The sequence below is a fragment of the Salmo salar genome, chromosome ssa11 (genome assembly GCF_905237065.1).
Source record: "Salmo salar chromosome ssa11, Ssal_v3.1, whole genome shotgun sequence".
NCBI lineage: Eukaryota > Metazoa > Chordata > Actinopteri > Salmoniformes > Salmonidae > Salmo > Salmo salar.
Window position 1 is genome coordinate 67,855,661 of NC_059452.1, and position 13,542 is coordinate 67,869,202.

At 41.5% G+C, this 13,542-nt stretch overlaps 2 long non-coding RNA genes across 3 annotated transcripts; one reads left to right on the forward strand and one right to left on the reverse strand.

Moving 5' to 3' along the window:
- Window positions 1-6,997: 6,997 nt before the first annotated feature.
- Window positions 6,998-10,198, forward strand: LOC106563013 (uncharacterized). 2 transcript variants are annotated; one of them, XR_001319161.2, is made up of 3 exons: window positions 6,998-7,830; window positions 8,591-8,780; window positions 9,459-10,198. It is a non-coding gene; the product is annotated as an uncharacterized lncRNA (long non-coding RNA). The 2 variants fall into 2 exon arrangements; XR_001319162.2 differs by having other exon boundaries at window positions 8,591-8,661.
- A 1,352-nt stretch (window positions 10,199-11,550) lies between these two features.
- Window positions 11,551-12,477, reverse strand: LOC106562967 (uncharacterized). Its single transcript, XR_006757625.1, has 2 exons — window positions 12,025-12,477; window positions 11,551-11,699 (listed from the first exon to the last, which is right to left on the reverse strand). It is a non-coding gene; the product is annotated as an uncharacterized lncRNA (long non-coding RNA).
- Between the last annotated feature and the right edge of the window lie 1,065 nt (window positions 12,478-13,542).

Below are 13,542 nucleotides of genomic sequence, written 5' to 3' on the forward strand. Positions count from 1 at the left end.
AAAAGGTCTCTGCAGGGCCCAGCTTACAAACCCTTCCCAGCTAGTTTATGCTGGCTAGCTGCTAGTCTCGTGGAGATCCAGACTTCCCTAAATGGGAAACCTGGGGAAGTTCATGTCACAAATCAGCTAAAAAATGGTGGGAACCCCGGTGTAAAATCAGAGACGCCTCGCAACACGTCAAACCAAACCAAGCCTTGCTTGGGTGGAGGTCCTCATTAGAGCAGGTGTTCCCAAAGTTTTTCACTCGGGGCCCCCTCTTCCAGAATTGGGGAACATGCACGTCTATTTCTATGGGCACAAGCACTGTTCATCACACAAACCGCTCACACTCCTCTTGTTGGTGGAGAAAATGTTGCAGGTTTAAAGCTTATTTCCTGCAATTATACACATTTTGTCATGGGGTACAAAGAACATTTTGCCCTTTTAAAGAAAATGTTCTAATGTGTATTCATGTGATATTTGAGTGCACAAAAAATTACAGCAATATCTATGGGCTAAAGAAAACAAAATAAAAAAATGTTTACTGACATGGGTTAGTTGATCTGGATATTTCTGACAAGTTATAAATAGCTCTCTAAGCTATGCAATGACTAAAATGACAAGAGGAACTGATGATGCACTACCCAATTTCGAAATTGCACCTTGTGCATTCTACTTTTACAACTTTCAAGAGTAAGTTTAAAGCTGGAACTCTTACTTGAAAAAAACAACAACTCTGGGGGGGGTTTGGGAACCACTGTTGTAGGTGCAACAGTGCGTGAGGATGGCAGCGAAATCGACAATTAAAACCCCATCAAAATATGTTGACATATGCCATGTTTTTGTTGAACCGTACGACTGTAACAGGAACAAACATAACTTTTTGTGAGGCAAATCATCTTTATTGAAACTGGACTACACACTGGCTTAAGAAGAGATAATGGGACCTGTCGCACTGACTGATGGTTTTGCAAAAGCATTATGTGGCTCCTGTCGCAATCTTCTACTCAAATATAAAAGAAGTGCCAATAATGTGGAAAGAATCGTCTGTTTTGTGAGGGAAAGAGCAATACTAGAGTTAGAACAAAAAGATGTGCCGCGGCTGTCTCGACCCCCAGAAGTACCAAAAGAGTGTCTGTCCAGGAAAGCACCGAAAGGCCAGTGAGACGAGGCCTATTCAGGGTCCCAACCCCAGCGACTGTTGACCAGCCGCAAGATATAGGAATTCAACCGATAGAAGTACAGGTTTTTGGTTTATCATCAGCTGTAAGTGACAACAACGAAAGTAGGCTAATCGCAGCATAGTTAAAGTGCTTGACCTTCAAACAACATAGCTACCCACAGCTCTTTTGTCAATGCAATAGGCCATGCAGCTACAGGTGAACCTTTGTTAGATTGTTTGTTTGTTTATCGTCCCAGTATGAGTCATTACAGTCTTCATAGACTTGTCATATCGGTTGAAAACATTGTTGCACATGTCCTACAGGCTCACATTTGTAGGCCACATTTAATAATAACTTCAGTTGATCATCGTGACAATTGTAGCCTAGATAATGTATACATAGTTTGTATTTTTCCTTGACAATTAAGTAACTAATAAAGCCAATTTGTTTGGGCGCATACAAAGTTTATTATTGCAAATGTGTTGCATAATGCATGAAGACAGCCTCAGATATTCAAACTTTATTTTCCTTTTATTTAAGGTCACTGTTACAATTACTTCTGGTACAAAGTCCTTTGGAAAGAAATGGTATACTGTATGTCTTCCAGGTAATCGACCCAGAGCAATACCATAGTATTTGATGCAAGAACTGCGAACACAATATGCGCCTCACAAAATACTTCATCCAACATCAAGGGGCCCATGCCCAGTTTGACATTGCACAGAAAGTCAGCAAGACCATTGGAGAGCAGGCAGACCTCATGCAGCAATTTGATAAAGACTATGAGCTGAAGCCAGAGTCTGGAAAGCACTCAACCTCAAGAGGATCTGAGGACATCAACCATATAGTAAGTGTGCTTCTTGATCAGAAGGTTTTTGCTTTGTTACCTGGCAGGTTCTGCCAAAGCTTCCAGAACTTCAAAATAAACCTGTTGCACAAATTGGACTGTGAGGAACTAGTGTTCTGGATCAACAACCACAAACTGATCTTACACCGTGAGAAAAAAAAAACAGTCTGCAGACAGAAGCACAAACTTTGACTGTTGATTTCAGCTGTAGTGTGGAGACCCTAGAATAGAAATTGTTATCATAAATGCCACAGTTACAGAAGAATTTATGAAAGAGGAAAGAAGATGTAATACCGAAACCAGTGACAATGTAGACTCACAAAACATGTATTTACTTTTATAATGTTACATTATTTTCTGCATTTATTTGTTTACATATTTTAACCAGAAAATATTCTATGTACCTTTTTTTACCATTTGTATAATTACTTGGACTTACAATGTTATGTACTGTTAGCATTCTTCTTGTTGTTGCTGTCTGAAACTTAAAAGAATAATATGTTTTATGGGCTGTGATGTGTACACCGTGCAAGAGCAGTATTCAGTGCATTCGGAAAGTATTCAGACCCCTTCACTTTTTCCACTTTTTATTATGTTACAGCCTAATTCTAAAATGGATTCCATAAAACAAATCTGCAATCTACACACAATACCCCATAATGACAAATCGAAAACAGGTTTTAGAAATGTTATCACATTTATTAAAAAAACAACAGAAATACCTTATTTACATAAATTGAGCTCAGGTGCATCCTGTTTCCATTGATCATCCTTGAGATGTTTCTACAACTTGATTGGAGTCCCCTTGTGGTAAATTCAATTGATTGGACATGATTTGGAAAGCCACACACCTGTCTATATAAGGTCCCACAGTTGACAGTGCATGCTAGAGCAAAAACCAAGCCATGAGGTCGAAGGAATTGTCCGTAGAGGCTCGAGACAGGATTGTGTCAAGGCACAGATCTGGGGAAGGATACCAACACATTTCTGCAGCATTGAATGTCCTCAAGAACAGAGTGGCCTCTATCATTCTTAAATGGAAGAATTTTGAAATCACCAAGACTCTTCCTAGAGCTGGCCACCCAGTGACCAAGAACCCGATGGTCACTCTGACAGAGCTCTTGAGTTCCTCTGTGATGGGGGAACCTTCCAGAAGGACAACCATCTCTGCAGCACTCCACCAATCAGTGATTTATTTAGAATTGAAGGCACACAACCAGCATGGCTACTACAGCATTTTGCAGCGATACGCCATCCCATCTGGTGTGCGCTTAGTCGGACTATCATTTGTTTTTCAACAGGAGAATGACCCAAAACACACCTACAGGCTGTGTAAGGTCTATTTGATCAAGAAGGAGAGTAATGGAGTGCTGCATCAGATGACCTGACCTCCACAATCACCCGACCTCAACCCAACTGAGATGGTTTGGGATGAGATGGACCGCAGAGTGAAGGAAAAGCAGCCAACAAGTGCTCAGCATATGTGGGAACTCCTTCAAGACATTCCTCATGAAGCTGGTTGAGAGAATGCCAAGAGTGTACAAAGCTGTCATCAAGGCAAAGGGTGGCTACTTTGAAGAATATAAAATATATTTTGATTTGTTTAACACTTTTTTGGTTACTACATGATTCTGTATGTGTTATTTCATAGTTTTGATGTTTTCACTATTATTCTACAATGTAGAAAATAGAAAAATAAAGAAAAACCCTTAAGTATTCTAATAGTTCGCCTAGTTTAAATTTGTGACAAAACAAGCAAGTATAGTGTAGAGAATCATTGTACCTGTCACGCTCCTCTTCGTCTGAAGATATGGAGAAATCGCAGTCAGAAAAAGTGGACCAATACGCAGCGGGTTGCGTGCTCATCATATTTTATTTAAATGTGAACACCACGAAAAAACAAGAAACAATGACCGACCGGAACAGTTTTGCAGGCTATATACAACGCAATGCAAAAACAACTACCCACAAACTACAACCAAAACACAAACCTATATATAGGACTCTCAGAGGCAACAGAAAACACCTGCCTCCAATTGAGAGTCCAACACCCAATTACTTAGACATAGCAATACAAAGAACTAGAAAGAACCTAGACATACAAAACATAGAACATAAACCAAAACCCGGAAATAATAAATCAAACACCCCTACAAAATTCACACTCAACCTAAACCATACAAAACAAATACCCATCTGCCACGTCCTGACCAAATTATAATACAATTACTCCCTTTGCTGGTCAGGACGTGACAGTACCATCTGAACACTATGAAATCTATTTTCCATGACCACAAATATTGTATTTTCAACTGTTTGAAGCTGGTGTACCAAACCGAAAGTAAGACGCAAAATGAAACTTTAAACGGGAAGCATAGAAATAGTGCACTTAGAATATATAACCCACTTCTTAGTCTTACTTTTAATGAGAATGACAGATCGATAACACACATTTCTATGTGCATTTTGTCAAGTCACCCAAAAACGTACATATCGCAGCTTTAAATGACTGAGTTTTCACAAATGTGATGATATAATCATCAACACCCATGTGAGAGACATGGGGCATTGGGTGACAGGTAGCCTAGTGGTTAGAGTGTTAGGCCAGTAACCAAAAGGTTGCTGGATGAAACTGACAAGGTCACAATCTGTAATTCTGCCTCTGAACAAGGCAGTTAACCCACTAATCCCCAGTAGGCTGTCATTGTAAATAAGAATTTGTTCTTAACTGACTTGCCTAGTTAAGTAAAGTTTTTTTTAAAATCCACAGCTACTGGGTGTTCTGTTCTTGTTGTGATGCAGTTTACAAGTGTGGAACAAAACATAGCAGATTGGCAGGAAATCTCAGTGAGTGAGTTTCCCAGTGAAAGAATAGCAGCATCCATTCCTTTTTATTTCTGTCCTAGTCAATGCAATAGAATCCTACTCCAATGCGCTCTGCCTACAAGAACATCTCTTGCACAGTTAGTTTTGCATAGTTTGTTTTGTTTCGGTATATTGCATTGAAAGTGGCTAACATTGCGTTGATTCGATCACAATTCCGACAGTAGAGCAAAACGTTAAGTGAAGTTCAATGTAGTGCTTCTCTGCACAGCTGCCTGCTAGGTTTTTCACACTCAACAGTTTCCTGTGTGTATCAAGAATGGTCCAGCACCCAAAGGACGTCGAGCCAACTTGACACAACTGTGGGAAACATTGTCTTCCTTGTAGAAGACTTTTGACACCTTGTAGAGTCCATGCTCCGACAAATTGAGGCTGCAAAACTAACTCAATATTAGCAAGGTGTCTCAGTGTACTACTTACTATTATCTCAACATGTCTGTAACAAACTGGTAATATATGGATACTGCTTGGCAAAATCTCTAGAGTTTAGGTTTGGAGCAAGTGCTCTCTCTCTCTCTCTCTCTCTCTGTCTCTCTCTCTCTTTCTCACTCTCTCTCTTCAGTTCTCTCTCTCTTTTCAGTTCTCTCTCCCTCTCGCTCTCCCTCCCTCTTTCAGGTCCATTAAGGAAGCTCGTTCCCCTGCAGAGGAGAAATATAAAACTGGCCAAGCCACTCGGAGCTCCTGGGGCTCCCGGGCTTCTGAGTGGCGCGGTGGTCTAAGACACTGCATGTCAAGTACAAGAGGCATCCCAGCAGTACCTGGTTCAAATCCAGGCTGCATCACATCTCGCTGTGATTGGGAGTTGCATAGGGTGGTGCACAATTGGCCCAGGGTAGGCCATCATTGTAAATAAGAGTTTGTTCCTTTTTTGAAGTAAAATTTAAATGAGAGCTTTTGGCTGAGCTGGTTCTAGACAAGCCAGCTCTGTGTTCTAGCCAAGCCAGGCCCCTGAGGGTCAGTCAGACAGGGCCACTGTAGCCACACTGTAGACAGAGGCTCCTGTGGCTTTATGGGACAAGACACAATGAGAGAGAGAGACAGAGAGAGAGAGGCTGGGTTGATTGCAGCTGAGGTTAGTATTTGACCCTGTTGGCCTCTCACATGAACCCATGGACAATGCCCAGTAGCTGAGTCACGCAATGCCAACAGATGGCCTCAGTATTTCAGCCCCTCTATCTACTATTTAACACAGCTGATGGAATTGACACAGCTAACCAACAGATGGGACTGGATATAAGATACCCGGTGTATAGAGGTTGTGTGGAGACATAGACAGAGGAGGATAGCGGTTAAGAGAGCTGGGTCAGTAAGCGAAAGATCGCTGGTTTGGCTCCCTGAGCCGACTAGGTGAAACATCTGTCGATGTGCCGTTGAGCATCTGCTAAATTACTAAAATGTAAATGTGTTACCTAAGTCAGTGTTGTCAGACTCACTTTACATCGGGGGACGCATGAGCCGTACTGAAAATGTGTTCTATTTCCTCACCGTCAAAATGTGCAAACAATAGTCCTTTATCCATTGTTTTGGGAATTTGTGATACTCCCTTACTGTCTGGCTTTCATTTCATGGTGATTATTAGCTAGCTGGACACAGTCAAGAAGCTGAATGAATGTAGGTCCATTATCATTTCTACTTTAGTTCGATTTGGTATATTGAGTATATTGAGTCCCAAAAAATATATTTCTAAACAATGTATCAGCCAAAATGTAACACCCACCCTGTATCTCAACCAATGGCAGGGTTAGGGTTAGGAGTTCCCAGATGTCTTGAAAGCACCATTACTAGCTACTCAGACTGGCTCAGTGGCTCACAGGGCATGGAAGCCACACATTGGCTGATTGGTATGCTGCCTGCAATTCTCCCTAAATTTCACCAGCACATCACATGTGCCACATGGGGAGAGAAGACACTTGATCCCTGTTATTCTCCCTTTCTGTGATGGTTACAAGGCTCTCACCCGCCAGTCATTCAGAAAATTGGATCACGCCTCCATTCTGCTACTCTCCGCCTAGAGGCAGAAATTAAAGCAGGAAGCATCCATGGTAAGATATGTGCAATGTTGGTCTGACCAATCAGAATCCATGCTACAAGATTGTTTTAATCATGTGGACTGGGATATGTTCTTGGTTACCTCTGGGAATAACATTGATGCCTACACTGACTGTCATTCGTTTCATCAGGAAGTGCATAGAGGATGTTGTTCCTACAGTGATGGTTAGAACTTATCCAAACCAAAAACTGTGGATTAATGGCAGCATTCGAGCAATACTGAAAGCGCGACCCACCGCATTTAATCACAGCAAGGTGTAATGGACGTGGGAACATGAACGAGTACAAACACACCAGCTACAACCACCGTAAGTCAATCAAGCAAAAATACATTATCGGGACAAAGTGGAGTCTCAATTCAATGGCCTAGACATGAGACGCATGTAGCAGGGACTTCATACAATAACGGATTATAATAGAAAAACCAGCCGTCATATGGCATCATTTTCATCTCACAATTCAAAGAAGCAAGGAGGCATGTCGAGAACGCGGAGAATAACGGAGAGCGCGCATAGAGTTGAGAGTTCAGATAAAAAATGGCGAAGGCGCAGAAGATCATGTTGAGGAGCTGTGAGATAGTTCAGAGAAAAATGTTGCATGCCCAGCAAATGGAATTGAGCAAGAAATTGTGTTGAGCACGCATTTCTCTGTTCATGGTATACTTGCCTGCGCTCTCTCGAAATTCACCTGTGCTTGCACGATATGATCTCTGTGTGCTCGCAAATCTACAATAACATGTTACTCAAATATGATTGCCAGCCTTATTGACCAATCATAGCAGTGATTTTTGTTACAATGCAATTGATTGGCTAGCTAAATGGAAGGCGGGACCCATACAACATAATGTTTACATCCCCAGATTGCTAGTATTGTAACATGGTGCAATCCCAGCAAGGTGCTTCTTCTCAGGTAAGAACGCTAGCCAGACAATTCAGCCTAATACCATTTGTACCTGTTTTTTATTATCTCATTTATGTAAAGATTTGCCAGTGGATATCTGTAATGGTAGACTCAGTAATTCCAGTTTAGCTATTTTATGTGATGAGTCATTCCTATGAATTTAATCTCACTCAATTATGTCGCCCGGCCATATAGCCACAGAACAATGCACTAAACATCTTTGATACAGCTACTAATGTCACACATTGCATTCATCTTTGCTACTGTACTATCAACTGGCTTGCTATATTAGACAGCTCTAGATGCGAGGGGAAAACCAATATATTTATATTATCTATAATGATTATAAAAAGGCCATTAGGTAGGTAGGTAGCTAGCTAGGTTGAACCCGGTAGGATCATGGTCAGGCTGTCTGGTCTGGTTTCTGTTTCACTGCAGTTTAAGCCTGTTGGATGAGCTAGCTAAGTTGAAACAGCTAGGAAAGCACTAACTCCCAACATCAGCTGAGTTCATCAATGTAGCTAGCTGATGATTTTAGAAAATAAAATCTATAGTTGCTTGCTAGTGACTATTGAACACTTTTTTCCAAACGAGTTAGCTAGTTCCCCTGACTGTTTATTGATGAATTGGTAACTGAAAGAGTAGCAGGCTGTTTTGGTACAATTTGTCTGATAAAGAATTGGCTTGTACATGTAAACATTAGTGTTTCATTAGTTCCTGACCGAGTAGGCACGTTGTTATTCATGTTTTTCTTGTCATCACATTTCAGGTGGAGATGGAAGATCACTAGAAAGGAGCATGCTGACAGACCAGTAAGAAAGTTGTTGTTGCACAACAAAGGTATTATAGTCAATGCAATATTGTGTAAATTGCCCATTTATAAAATGTATCTCAAACAAAACGGTTGGATTGTTCAGCAACAAGAGAAGTAAACGCTAACATGGCTTTGGTGATGAAAGGTATGTCCCGGAGGTGACCATGAATCTATTAGAAGCTGCCCCAATGCATTACATTAAATGCCCAGAACCTAATTCACCTGGTATGGGTTTCACCCAGACAAATATAAGGTGTGCACCTCTTTCACCCTTTCCAAAGCTAAATACCTCTCCATAGTTAATTTCCAACATTTCAACTGATAGCACTACCTGCCAAAATTCTCCACTGCTTTGTGCTACACTCGTTAATGCATGTTCACCCTTTCCTAAGTTAAGTAGCCTACCCTTCTTTCCATCCACACCAGTCTAGACTCACTACCGGGGAAAATTCCTTTCGTTCGCACTCCACTTCTAGCGACTTTTCTACCTGAACACTTCCAGCTCACATCTGAACTATTTGACTCACTAGTGTCCCCCCACTGGCTCTTACTACAAAGACCATTGAAAACCTGAACTTTATTGATACCAGATAACATTACTTATTTATTAAGTTTAAGTTACTGTATCAAGCCTTGTTGATTCTCCCATTCAGTTTGTTTAAATCTATTCACTATTTCCCCATTATTGTTTTTTCTTTGATATTATTATACTCCTTTCCTTATTTCTATTGTGACTTCATTGTGATTTAGCGTAATTTTTTGGGGAGAGGTATTTTCGTTTATTGTACTTGGCCCAATCTGACAATCTTTGTCTTTCACTCAGTACAACACCACCCAGGAGAGGCCTGCTTGGAAACCTGGGATGGATCCAGGAACATTCCTCAAGGACCTTTACATTTTCTTTTTGGACTTGTCCAGTTGGGACATTTAGCCATTGTTAAACAAAGATTGTGAAACACCCTTCTATCTGTGTTTTGCAAGGTCTACATATCTTGTAATCACTCATTCATACAAACTGATACAAATTCAAGGTCTGACATTCACTTGTCTATTTCCCATTGTTCAATCTTTGACCCATGTCGACTCCCCACAGTTGTGTCCAGCTGGCTGGATGTCCTTTGGGTGGTGGACCATTCTTGAAACACACAGGAAACTGAGCGTGAAAAACCCAGCAGCGGCGCAGTTCCTGACACATTAAAACTGGTGCACCTGCCACCTACTACCATACCCTGTTTAAAGGCACTTGAATATTTTTTTGTATTGCCCATTTACCCTCTGAATGGTACACATACACAATCCATGTCTCAATTGTCTCAAGGCTTACAAATTCTTCTTTAACTGGTATCCCCTTAAGCTACACTTGATTGATGTCGGATCATAAAGCATCATAGCATTCACCTGATCAGTTTGTCATGGAAAGAGCAGGTGCTCCTAATGTTTTGTACATTCAGTATATTTTAGTTGACACATGATGTGTCTGATATACATGGGAAAAAAATATACTGCTCAAAAAAATAAAGGGAACACTTAAACAACACATCCTAGATCTGAATGAAAGAAATAATCTTATTAAATACTTTTTTCTTTACATAGTTGAATGTGCTGACAACAAAATTACACAAAAATAATCAATGGAAATCCAATTTCCAACCCATGGAGGTCTGGATTTGGAGTCACACTCAAAATTAAAGTGGAAAACCACACTACAGGCTGATCCAACTTTGATGTAATGTCCTTAAAACAAGTCAAAATGAAACTCAGTAGTGTGTGTGGCCTCCACATGCCTATATGACCTCCCTACAACGCCTGGGCATGCTGCTGATGAGGTGGCGGATGGTCTCCTGAGGGATCTCCTCCCAGACCTGGACTAAAGCATCCGCCAACTCCTGGACAGTCTGTGGTGCAACGTGGCGTTGGTGGATGGAGCGAGACATGATGTCCCAGATGTGCTCAATTGGATTCAGGTCTGGGGAACAGGCTGGCCAGTCCATAGCATCAATGCCTTCCTCTTGCAGGAACTGCTGACACACTCCAGCCACATGAGGTCTAGCGAATTTGCCAATCTTGGTGTTCACTGGCAAATGCCAAACGTCCTGCACGGTGTTGGGCTGTAAGCACAACCCCCACCTGTGGATGTTGGGCCCTCATACCACCCTCATGGAGTCTGTTTCTGACCATTTGAGCAGACACATGCACATTTGTGGCCTGCTGGAGGTCATTTTGCAGGGCTCTGGCAGTGCTCCTCCTGCTTCTCCTTGCACAAAGGCGGAGGTAGCGGTCCTGCTGCTGGGTTGTTGCCCTCCTACGACCTCCTCCACATCTCCTGATGTACTGGCCTGTCTCCTGGTAGCGCCTCCATGCTCTGGACACTACGCTGACAGACACAGCAAACCTTCTTGCCACAGCTCGCATTGATGTGCCATCCTGGATGAGTTGCACTACCTGAGCCACTTGTGTGGGTTGTAGACTCTGTCTCATGCTACCACTAGAGTGAAAGCACCGCCAGCATTCAAAAGTGACCAAAACATCAGCCAGGAAGCATAGGAACTGAGAAGTGGTCTGTGGTCCCCACCTGCAGAACCACTCCTTTATTGGGGGTGTCTTGCTAATTGCCTATAATTTCCACCTGTTGTCTATTCCATTTGCACAACAGCATGTGAAATTTATTGTCAATCAGTGTTGCTTCCTAAGTGGACAGTTTGATTTCACAGAAGTGTGATTGACTTGGAGTTACATTGTGTTGTTTAAGTGTTCCCTTTATTTTTTTGAGCAGTGTACATGAAAAAAAATGTATTCACCCTGGACATGAGACCTGATTTTTAGAGCTTTTGAATCAGAAGGTGTAAGTGTTATCTTGATTGACAAAGTCTGCATGTTGTTTGATGTTTAAGTTACCAAAGTAAAAACATGAAGACCAACAGGCACTTTTTTTTTATTTTGTAACATTATTTTACACAGCTTGATTGCATTTAGCCATCCCCCAAATTCGGCCATTGAAAGCTGCCAACAGGGTGGCATGTTTTTTGATGTGCTGCTCTAGAGTTCCATGGCCCAGCAGACTCACCTGGAGACAGGGGGAAAGACGCATGTTAGTTTTTATTCAAGTCTGGGAGATTTTTAGAGGGAAAGAGCATGAGTTTTGAAGTACAGTAAATCCAACGAGTGAGCCTTGATTACATGCTATATCATTTACATTTACATTCACGTCATTTAGCAGACGCTCTTATCCAGAGCGACTTACAAATTGGTGCATTCACCTTATGATATCCAGTGGAACAACCACTTTACAATAGTACATCTATATCTTTTTTTTTTGGGGGGGGGGGGGGGGGGTACACGGACAGCACTAGTGAAGGTGCCATATGTATACTATTACGAGTTGAGCCTACTTCTCTGTGCTCTGGAGAGATCGCCGGTAGTTAGCTAGAAGGCTCTGGATGTCTTTGGAATATTCTGTCTCTGTAGCACCTGGAGAGAGATGGATAGAAGTACAGAGTGTGCATGAAAAAAAGAGCAAGAGAGTTAACAAGCAACAAGCATTACATTGAATGAGGACTATAAGGGCCTTTAATTCAGACATATGGATGTGTAAAAGATGCAGCAACTCAATATGAGGAGTGTGTTGGGGGAAGCCATTTGTTAGAAAAGTTGCAAAGACTTATCCATTTTAAACGTAGAGCAGTGGGCCATGTTAAACGAACTCGCCCACTCTCTCTGACCCTCATGCCCTCACCAATGACCTCCCATTGGCTCAGGACCTTCTTGTCTAACCTTCTAATCACACCTCTAATAACCTGAATGAGGTTCCTCGTGGTCAAATTTACACATCCTCATATCTGTCACTGTAGAAAAACTCAATTAGCCAAGATGTTCAGTTACTTCTTGACAGCGGCAATCTACACTCCTATAGCTACTCCGGCTATACAATGTAGTAGAAGCGCAAAGGTAGTGGGCTAAATTAGGTAGATGTGACTACTACACATGGTTGGGAATGTCAGACACTTGACTTCATCCATGTTCTATTGAGTATATGGGCGACATTAGATAATTGAGTGAGACAAAGGAAGGGCTCTACTGACTGATGTCTGAACAGGAGCTAATGACTTTTGTCTAAATTTCACTATTATGATTTGGAAATATGATGATATTGATAAAGTAGGCAAATATTTAGTTGGGAACAACCATCATCATCATGTCTTTAAATTTACATTAGACAGATGGCAATGTTGTCATTAGCTAGCAAAGTTAATCAAAAACCGCTAAATTCGTCAAAAATAGCTAGCAATGCTAATGTTAGCTAGCTAAAATCTGGTGGTCTCCCCTCAAGCTTAGCTATCTAGCTAACGTTATACTGCATCTAAAGTCAATCTGGCAACATCAAAATGATGACAAAAGGTTTTCCTACAAATTATTTGCCTTCTTTATAAATGTAATTGTGTTTTCAAGACACAGTAATGAACTTTAGACCGAATCAGTCCTAAAATGAACATTCAAAACAATATTGTGACACAAGGTGCAACTGAGTCTATCATTACATAAACTGTATCTACTGGAAAATCTTTACAGAAATTAGATAATCAGATAATCCCAATGCATCACGGGGGGCACGCTGCCCTCCAGGACACTTATAGCACTCGGTGTCAAAGGAAGGCCAAGAAGATTATCAAGGACTTCGTGCACCAGAGTCGCAGTCTGTTCACTCTGCTACCATCCAGCAGAAAGAGACAGTAAAGGTGCATAGACTGAAAAACAGCCTCTATCTCCAGGCCATCAGACTTTTGAAAAGCCATCATGCCTCCCCTGTAGTAAGTGAGAGTAGAACCAAAACATTTTCTCCAATCGTTTCGTTCTGAACAGAACCATTCATTTTTTTGTTCCGTTACACTGTTCTGACCAGCAAAATAGAG